Source organism: Oryzias melastigma, linkage group LG7 (genome assembly GCF_002922805.2).
Source record: "Oryzias melastigma strain HK-1 linkage group LG7, ASM292280v2, whole genome shotgun sequence".
Classification (NCBI taxonomy): domain Eukaryota; kingdom Metazoa; phylum Chordata; class Actinopteri; order Beloniformes; family Adrianichthyidae; genus Oryzias; species Oryzias melastigma.
This window is the reverse complement of record NC_050518.1, coordinates 25421299-25431995: the sequence shown is the minus strand read 5'-3', so window position 1 is coordinate 25431995 and position 10697 is coordinate 25421299. Positions and strand designations below refer to the sequence as shown.

Below are 10697 nucleotides of genomic sequence, written 5' to 3'. Positions count from 1 at the left end.
TATGTACGCATTTTACTGAGACTGGGCTGGGGCTGGATATACAGCTAAAAAAGTAGATTTTTCATGTTATGGTCCCTTTAAAGAGTTACTATGTTGTTTAACAATAAATGTCTTCATTCAATCGTATGTGTGGGAAACAGTTTCAGTTTTCTCATTCATATTCTATGAAAAATAGCCTAGAATGAATAATTTCTTATATAAACTAATGAGCACAAAACGTCTCAAACTCTTGTTTGAGCTGAATGTAGTTTAACTCAGTTTTGAGCTTCATTTCACGTGCATAGCGTCATAAACTCCACACTTTTCTTGTTCTAAAGGCACAGATTAAAGTATTGGGTTACGAAAGATTAAATTCGTATATTTAGATGAGTGGTCAGTTGCTCCTTCCAGCCTCCTCCTCCTCCTCCTCCTCCTGCGCACAGCAGGTCCTCCATGGATCCAACAGTCGAACCTCTGCCCGCGGACAGTCCGTCCCACTCAGCTGTGAGGCTGCCAGAGCTCCTGGAGCTGCTCTGAGTGATCATGCTCCGTGTTCCACTTCGCAGCCCGCAGAGGATGCAGCTTCCCATCAGCGCGTAGCTCGCAGGTCGCAGGGATGGATCGCTGAGCGCGGTAAGAACGCATCTTCACTTTTTTACGCATTGGATTAACTCACCACGCGGGAATCATTTGGTATTAAGGTCTCTGTCACTTGTCTTCACCCAGTTGATCCTTTTCCCGCTTAAAATGCTCTCCTCTCTTTGTCACGTGTGCAGTGAGGCTGTGGTTCCAACTTTTTCTGGGTGAACTTTTACGCAGCGATTTTTAATTCGACATAAAAACCCCTCCACATTTACCGTGAAATAAAAACGTTTCCCTGTTGATGTGTCCACGTTTGCCTCCCGAGTGTGCAGCCCTGCGTGTCCGCATGAACCTCCACGCAGTGCCGTGCTGTTTGGCGCAAACGCTTCTCGGAAAAGAATCGATTTTTTTGCAGAGGAATCTGGGTTTTATCGGGAACCTCGGGGCTGCACGTGGGAGTGGGTTGTTGACACCGCCAGGAGCTCTAAGGCCGTGCTGTCTCCCACGCTCCTGGGGGAGCCCTTGCTGCTGCTCGTGCAAAACATCAGAGCGCAGGATGGATGATGTTTGCAGCGTTACGCACGGCTGCGCGTCCTGCAGTTCAAATGAGATAAAGACTCTAAAACGGGCTTTGAATTATTGAAGCATCTCAAATTCTGCCTTTTAAGGTGCTTTGATTGCTGCCTTACGTGGATTTTCCCCCGTCTGCTTGCTGCAGGTGTTTGGGTCTCCAACAGCAACACGTCATGCAAATTGTTGCACACGTTCACTCTTCTCTATGAACAGAAACAGGACAAATACATTTCTAACCTTTGAGTCTACTATAGTAACAACAAATCCGTATAGGAGAATTTTCTCATTTGGATTTTGATGTTGTTGTTTATTATCGTTGTTTAAAGTGGACAAAAGGAGCACAAAAATCAGCTTCTAAGTACCAGATGGAAACCCCAAAGTGATCAAAGCGCTGCCTGTCACGGCATAGACCGCCTCAGATCCTGATCTGTGCCATGCATTCCAAAGAAAAACTGTAGAAGAAGATGCAGCATATTTGATGAATAGTGAGAGTGGTGGGTGTGAGGAGGGACTGCAGGAATGCTGACAACAGTGTGGAGGTGGAGGACAGGAGGACACGTCTTGATGAAAGTCTTTCTGGATGCTTTTGAGTGCAGCTGAAACTCCTGCAGAGCGTGCATCGGTGTGTATCTTCCTGCTGCCTGCACACCAACACATAAACAGCCTGGTAATGACCTCATTGTACAGTAGTGCTGCCACAAACCATTATTTTAATAAAGAACACACCTTAACCATAATTAACTTTAAACTAACTACAAACTAGATATATAGTATTACCTGTGATGATGCTAGTGTGAATGCTGTAAGCTGAATTTCGGCACTGAAGATGATAGTGCTGATAGTTGAAGATGCTGAAATTGATAACTAAAAACACAGAAGCTGATAGCTGAAAATACTGAAGCTGCAGATAAAATATTATTTGAATGCCAAAATAGCCTAAAATAACAAAAAATAGTTAATCTTTAAAATATTCTAAAAATGTGAAAAAAAGCCTAAACTAGTCAAAACAGCAAGCATGTGACTGAAACATTAGCTAAACTCCAAAATATCCTAAAAAACCTTAATACATGCTAAAGTAGTCCAAAAAGCTAGCAGAATGCCAATTTTAAAACTTAAAAAAGTTTTTAACATAATTACGAATAATAAAAAGGCAGGGATATTATCAGAATGCCACTATATTTGAACTTTTGATTAACTCAGCATGCGGTAAACATTTAAGGTCTCTGTCACTTGTCTTCAGCCAGTGACAGTTTATCATTTTCCCGCTTAAAACGCTTAAAACGCTTAAAACGCTGACTCCATGTAATATAAGATAACGGCTAATCGACTATTAAATTAGTCGTTGACTATTTTAATAGTCGATTAGTCGTCGATTAGTTGACTAATCCTTGCACCCCTAATGTACAGTCAGATGACCGCTGTGCTCTCTACCTGCTCGTCTTCGTCTCTCCATCTTTCCTGCATCCCTCTCTGGCTCAACAGTTTGCTGCTCCACGTCCATTTTTCATTCCTGCCATGAATAATTCAGCCAACAAGACAACATGCCGACTCTCAGCAAGCGAGCCGGCGCTTTACTCAAACCTGAATTATCCATCTTCCCTTTGGATTTCTGCCTGAATAATGGATCTCTGCAGAATCTCTGGATAGGTGCTCCATAAACAACTGCAGCTTATTGCTTCGGTTTGTTTGGATTTAAATAAACTCACAATCAAGATCTCCTCTCTTTATACATTCCAAAATGTGCAATGTGCTTGAAAAACAGCATCTCAGTCCTTCTGGAGCTACTTGATAAATTCATCCCTCCCAGGTCAAATGGTCACATCTTCACACAATGAGACTAATATTTATGACTTGGAAAGGAAAATGCATTCTGGATTGATAAATAAGGATGCCAGCTCACAGGCGATTAACAGAAGTAAAAACCCTGAACGGCGTGTCAACAAACGTAACCATCAAACCTCTGACCTTATCCCTGCCCTTCCAGAGTTAGCATGTCAGCAGGGTTTACATAAGCTTCATGTTGTCATGACAGCACATGATTTAACACAGAAGGAAATGAAATAATCTGCAGGATTTCTGACAGTCATCAGAGGAAACAAACAGTTTCTCATATTTCTTGTATTCTCCTTTTTAAGCATCCTTAACAATTTACTGGTTTTCCTCCATTTAATGAAAAAACATCTAAGTCCCAATCTGATTATATTTTGATCTATTTTCAAAGAAGTGGTCTTTTAGTTAAAATTATGTCATTTTTAGACAAAATATAAAAACCCGTGTTGTTTTTTAGAACATAGTTTTTTAGAGCTACAGGAGTTCATTAGAAATTCCCCTCTGAGTTGTGGGCAGGGCTGTTGCAACCCCGCCCCCCCTTCCCCTCCCCATTGCTGAGAGTTCTCTGTCAGAGCTATCCGGCGGTACAGTTTAGGCCCAGACAAGGAAAACAAAGATGTTCATGGATCTATTTGTCTGCAGGTGAATGAGTCCAAATGGGGCGGAGCAGGGAGCTTTTGGCCCCGCCCAGCAGATTTTCTATGTCACAAATACAATCTTTCTCAAACAGCATTTTTTCATCTGCTCCTGATTCACAATAGTTTGAATAACGAAAAACTCAGTAATGTAGTTTTAATATTCATTCTCCTTACATACACTCAACACAAATATAAATCCAACACCTTTGTTTTTGCTCCCGTTTTTCCTGAGATGGACGTAAAGATCTCAAATTCATTCCATATACACAATATGACCATTTCTCTCAAACATTGTTCACAAATCTGTCTAAAAGTGTGATAGTGAGCACTTCTGCTTTGCTGAGATAATCCACCCCTCCTCACAGGTGTGTCACATCAAGATGCTGATCTGACATCATGATTAGTGCACAGGTGTGCCTTAGACTGTCCACAATAAAAGGACACCCTGAAATGTGCCATTTTTTACTTTATTGGGGTCTGGGGACCCAGAACCAGTCAGTATCTGGTGTGACCACCATTTGCCTCATGCAGTGAAACACATCTTCTTCACACAGAGTTGATCAGATTGTCACTGGTGGCCTGTGGAATGTTGGTCCACTCCTGGACTCCTGGACTCAATGACTGTGTGAAGTTGCTGGATATTAGTGGGAACTGGTACACGCTGTCGTATACGCCGGTCAAGCACATCCCAAACATGCTCAATTTCACGGTTTCTGACAGTTTGTGCAGAAATTGTTCTTCATTATGCAAACCAATTGTTTCAGCAGCTGTCTGAGTGGCTGGTCTCAGACCATCTTGAAGGTGAACCTGCTGGATGTGGAGGTCCTGGGCTGGTGTGGTTACACGTGGTCTGCGGTTGTGAGGCCGGTTGGATGTACTGCCATATTCTCTGAAACGCCTTTGGAGCCGGCTTATGGTGGAGAAATGAACATTGAATGCACAGACAACAGATCTGGTTGAAATTCCTGCTGTCAGCATGACACGCTCCCTCAATGCTTGTGACATCTGTGGCATTCTGCTGTAAGATAAAACTGCACATTTCAGGGTGTCCTTTTATTGTGGACAGTCTAAGGCACACCTGTGCACTAATCATGATGTCAGATCCTGATGTGACACACCTGTGAGGTGGGATGGATTATCTCAGCAAAGCAGAAGTGCTCACTATCACACATTTAGACAGATTTGTGAACAATGTTTGAGAGAAATGGTCATATTGTGTATCTGGAATTAATTTGAGATCTTTAAGTCCATCTCAGGAAAAACGGGAGCAAAAACAAAGGTGTTGGATTTATATTTGTGTTGAGTGTACTTCCTCCATCATGAGAAAATGCCACAAGAACATGTTAGAAACACCAAAAACACCATCTTTGAGGCCTTTTTACGATAAAACTCGCACAGATCCGGCCTTCCAGATCATTTTATTTTATTGTTATTAATGATCCCATGTTATCTTGGACTTATTTCTAACTTGTATAATTTTGACAAAATATGTTTTTATGGAGAGTAAAATATTACAAGTTATTTAAGGTTTAAGTTGATTTATTCTGGAATAATATTCCTGTCTTTTTATTATTCATAATTATGTTAAAAAGTTAAGTTTTTAAGTTTTAAAAATTTGCATTCTGCTAGCTTTTTGGAGTATTTTGCCATTTACTGAGATTTTTTAGGCTAATTTGGCATTTCAATAATATTTTAGCTGGCTATCAGCTTCAGTGTTTTCACCTATTACCTCCAGTGATTTCAACACCTTCAACTATCAGCACTAGCATCTTCAGCAGCCAAATTCAGCTAACATCATTCACACTAGCATTATTGCGGGTAATGCTATATATCTTGTTGATATTTATGTTAAAAAGTTACAATTTTAAAGGTTTTACATTAAGTTTATACAAAATTTGGGGTCATCAGGACCCCACAAGACAGCGTGCTGAAATGTATTTTTCAAGGATTTTTTATCTTGACTGGTATCCGTGTCAGACATAAAATCCTGTCCACCTTTTTAATGGGAGGGATCACATATCAATGTAAGGGTGGGGTCATCTGGACCCATAAGAGAGCACGAGGGTTAATTCAGACCACTGCAAGCCAGCGCGGTTTTGTTTACATGCAGGAGCAGCTGATCTTTCAGCAGCATCACCTCTACACGAGCTGAATCCCCATCCAGTTCTGGAGGAGGCATCGCAGACGCAGATCGGAGGTTTTCTTCTCTTTACGGACTCCTCACGAATCATGCAGAAAACATCACCAGCATGTGGCTGCAGAACTCTGGTCTGTTGTGACGTCAGACTGCAGAGATGAAGGACGGCCGTTCAGAGTGGTGAAAACCGATGGTTTCATCTGGTTTGATTTATGGTGGGAATTTAGAAACAACTGATGTGCTGCTGCGTTTTTAGAGAAACAAACACGTCTGAATGCATTTATGGTAAAGTCTGCTCGCCAATCAAACTGAAGATTTGTTCAACCTCTGCAGCAGGTGTGAATGCATTATGTACTCACAGATTTTCAGTTCTTTTACTTGATTCTCTAGATGAAGTGGTTAATCCTGGCTGGCTCCTTCATGTGTGCTGTTTGCGTGTTCTCTTTGTGCATGCATGTGCTCTTCCTGGGCGTTTTGGTTTCGTGTCGATCACAGGTCAGTTGGTCACTCCAAATTGCGCCTTTTTGTGAACATGAGTGTGTGTTGTTGTGTTGCCCTGCGATGGATTGACTACCCATCCAGGGTGATCCCCACCTTTGGCCAACAGCAGCTGGGATAGGCTCCAGCAACACCATGACCTAAGGATTGAGTGAGGTCAGAAAATGAATAGATGGTGGAGGAATGGATGGAATTTTCTAAATTGAAGTAATCCTGGCTACACGGTTTGCTGAAAAGCGCCAAAGCCTCAGCTGGAAGTCGTCCACCACAGCTACATCACCATCACAAACTGTTGTGGTTTTTGTCATTGAGTAGCAGCAGCACAGCTGTTGTTTCTCTACACAAACTGAATCCCTTTGTGACTCGGTGTGAACACATCTTCTCACCTTAAGCCCTTAAGAGAAGATGGAGACGCCCGAGAACAGAATCGTCTGATTGAGTAGAAACTTGAAGAGGTTGTTGTACGAGAACATAGAGCTGAAAAAATCTAATCTCAGATTTTTTCACTCCAAATTTGGGTTTAGATTTTGATCAATATTTTTCTCCCTCCTTTTATTTTCTTTAACAAAAGTTACAAATGACAGATTTTTTTTTTAGCAAAAATATTTTCACATCTCATATGAAAATATGCTTGAAGATGAAGTCCAACTAAACACAAGCTGTACAATGTAATTACAACAATTCAGAAGGTGTTTTGTGAGCTACTGCTAGCTTAAACATCTAAAAAGGAAAAACAATACAATCATTCAGCAGAGCAACTTCGGTAGCAACAGCCTTCAAACTGATTTCACTCTGTGTGGTTTGATGCTCCAAATCTAAAGTCACAACTCCAGTGACCAAAATCGAATGTTTGACTTGGTAGATTAAAAAAATCTAAACATACATTTTAACTGGACAAATTATTGCATCGTTTTACAAAGGAAAAACATAGGTGTTTTCTTTAAAAAAATATGTTGAATGCAAACAGAGAGGACATCACAACATAAAAAACAAAACAAAACACTTAGTTTTTCCTCATTCTTTTATTGATTTCTAATCAGTCTTTGTTCTCTGGTTTTCTATGAGTATGTCTATGAAGTGTTTCACTTTCTATCACAAATTAGTTGTTTCTTTAGCACAGCTAAAAGGCCTCCATGACCCCTAAAAGGAGAGCGGTCAGCCACCTGAACCAGAGGAGGAGAAAGACAAGTCTTTTTTAGAATCTTAAAAAAAAAAAATAGCATAAAATTAATTCATAAACAGCATGAACATGCTGAAAATGCAAAAGCTATTTGCAAAATGTTATATTTGCTAAAAGACTGGAAATGTCGTTGAAGTACTATGAAAGAGCGCTGAAGTTCACCTACATTTCTGAAAAATTTGTAGTAAAATTGCTTAAAAATCCCTAATACATTTCAATTTGGCAAAAATATTTAGTGTGTTTCTTAAATACTAACTAAACTCCAAAGTAACCTAAAATTCCTTAGTAAATTAAACCAAAAAACGTTAGCCTGATGCTAAATTAGAAGCTAAACTCTAAATACGGATAAAAAACCACAGTAGACAAAAGAAATGCTAGCTCATTGCTTAAATACTAGCTAATCTCCAAAAGAGCCTAAAATTCTTCAGTGAATGAAATTAGTCAAAAACATCAGCCTGTTGCTAAAATAGAAGCTAAACTCTAAATTAGGCTATGAAAAACCTTAGTAGATAAAAAAAATGAGCTAAAAATGCTAGCATGTTACAGAACATAAACACTGGAGCTCCGGTGTTAAACGGTTAAACTAGTACTCTCTCCTCTCCTGTCTTAGTTCAGACTGCAGAAGGGTTGAATAAAGACTGAGAAAAATAAAATTATGGGTCTCTGATTTTTGGGGGGCCGGGCCAAATGTGGAGGAGGGCCGGATCCGACCCGCAGACTGTAGTTTGGAGACCCCTGCTCAGAAACATGATGGAACTTTCAAAATAAAAGCCATTATTGTTGACTGATTTGTATCAGTTTGAGATGACGTTTGAGTGAAAAAGTGTTTATATAATCTGCTTTCTGACACATTTGGAGGATTCTAAAGCACAAAATTAATTTGTTCTGACTCGTTTGATTGACATGTTTCTCTGAGCTTTTATTCATAAAAACATCTTCAAAGTCCATTGTGTTTTCCTCTGTTGTCCCACACATCTATAACTCGTTACCGCAGACGTAGCAGCACTCCTGCACAGCATCACGCCGTTGGTTTGCTGTGTGTGTGTTTGCCATGGGGAGTGTGTGTGGTACAGTAGTACACGAGTGTTTGTATTTTCTTTCTCTGTCGGTTGTGTGCTCACATTTATGGACCAAATACATGTGTTGTCATTTTGAATTTCTATGTAGTTGTTAGTCGGCCCCACAGACTGTAAGGCTTGAATACTTTTTCCCAGTAATGTTACCCATCTCTATGAAACATTGACCCAAATCAGAGCTTAAAGAACATAACATCCATGGATTCATCAGCAGAACATTAAATTACAAAAAAACATCAAACACTGGTTATGGAGAGGCGTCATCTTCTACTAAAATAAGTCTGCATTATGTGTTTTTTAAAATTTTACTCTGAGAATGAGAAAACTAATGGGGGAGAAAAGAGGAAATGCAAAAAAGTTTACAGCTAAAATCTTGTTTTTTAACGTTTAAGCAGTTAACATTTGTAAGACTGCTTTTTTATTGTAACTGGAACAATGAGTTTGGAGTGATGAAGGTAAATAACAGAATGATCATGAGCCTTTAAATGTCAGCGGGTGGCAGAGAGAATATAAGGAAGTCCTTAACGCTGACTCATCAATGACTCAATCAGCAAATGAAGCCGACTGGTGGCAGGAACCAGAGCCGTCTCTGCACTAAATGAAAAACTTAAGAAAACTGACGAAACGATTTGATTGAAAACGGAAATTTGAAGGCAGAAGTCTAAAGGATTATTGGAGAACTGACTCCTGCAGGTTTGGTGTCATCATGAAAACCATGAAGGAGTAAAACTATATTTTGCCTTTTAAGGACTAGAGAATCTTTCTATTTACCAAAGTATGTTTATATCAGGCAGTTTATTTATTTATTTTCAGTCAAAAATGTAATTCTGGAGGCTTAGATGCACGTTCTTTGAAAGAGGGCAGGGGAACCTGGATATTGTCGATGCTTTCTGTTTGTGCTCCTCATCACTGGTTTCAGTTATTTAAGGACAGGATTCCTAAGCGCCGCTTGGGACCACAGGATTTACTTTCTGCTCTTTGCAGATGATGTTGTCCAGTTGACTTCATCAAGCCAGGACCTCCAGCATGCAATAGGGCAGAAGGTCGTTTGTCCTCTCTAGGTGGGTGGAGTGCTCCTGCCTTAGGTGGAGGAGGTGTTCACGAGCGTGAGATCGACAGGCGGATTGGAGCAGCATTATGCGGTCGCTGTACCGGTCCGTTGTGGTGAAAAGAGAGCTGAGCCAGAAAGCAAAGGTCTCAATTACTGGTCAATCTTCGTTCCAGTACTCACCTACAGTCATGAGCTCTGGGTCGTGACCGAAAGAACGAGATCCCGACTACAAGCGGCTGAAATTAGTTTTCTCCGGAGGGTGGCTGGACGCTCCCTTAGAGATAGGGTGAGAAGCTCGGTCACCCGGAGAGAGCTCGGAGTAGAGCCGCTTCTCCTCCTCATCGAGAGGAGCCTGTTGAGGTGGTTCGGGCATCTGGTCCGGATGCCTCCAGGACGCCTCCTTGGTGAGGTGTTTCAGTGTTTCAGGCATGTCCCACTGGGTGGAGGCCCCGGGGAAGACCCAGGACACGCAAGAGAGACTACATCTCTCAGCTGGCCTGGGAACGCCTCGGGGTCCCCCAGAGGAGCTGGAGGAAGTGGCCGGGGAGAGGGAAGTCTGTATCTTTGCTTAGACTGCTGCCCCCACGACCCGGTCGCAAACGAGAGGAAGAAGATGGATGGACATGCAGGGTTCACAGAGGTACAACAGTTTCACAAGAAGCTGCAAAACAATTGAAAGTAGTTGGATTACCTGCGATAATGCTAGTGTGAATGCTTTTTGCTGAATTTAGTTGCTGAAACTTTTTGCAGAACATGCAAAAACTATTTGCAAAATGTTAAAATTGCTAAAAGATTGGAAATTTTGTTAAATTACTTTGAAAGAATACAAAATTTCTGAAAAATGTGTATTAAATTGTGTATTAAACAGGTTAAACAAAATTTCTTGTAGTGGCATTTAAAAAAAATAGATTTTCATAAACCGGAAGCTTAAAAATGCCAATTTAGGACCAGTCTGCAAAAATATTGTCCAATTGAAACCGGTCCATGGCCTGAAAAAGGTCGGGGGCCACTGCATTAGACAATAATATCTGCTCAAATAAAAGGTTGGTATTTTCAATAGAACATCCAATACTGGAGGATTATTCAAATTTGTATTTTGATTCGTCAACGATCTAAGACAGGAAAAAAAAACAGGTAGGATATTTATAAAATT

The 10697-nt window shown here is 40.7% G+C and overlaps 1 protein-coding gene across 1 annotated transcript in view; it reads left to right on the top strand.

Moving 5' to 3' along the window:
- Positions 1-441: 441 nt before the first annotated feature.
- LOC112159700 (G-protein coupled receptor 22) overlaps positions 442-10697 on the top strand; it is a 23276-nt gene continuing 13020 nt past the window's right edge. The window contains exon 1 of the mRNA XM_024293933.2: positions 442-612. The gene's annotated coding sequence lies outside the window, so the exon portion shown is untranslated. The remainder of the gene's footprint in view (positions 613-10697) is intronic.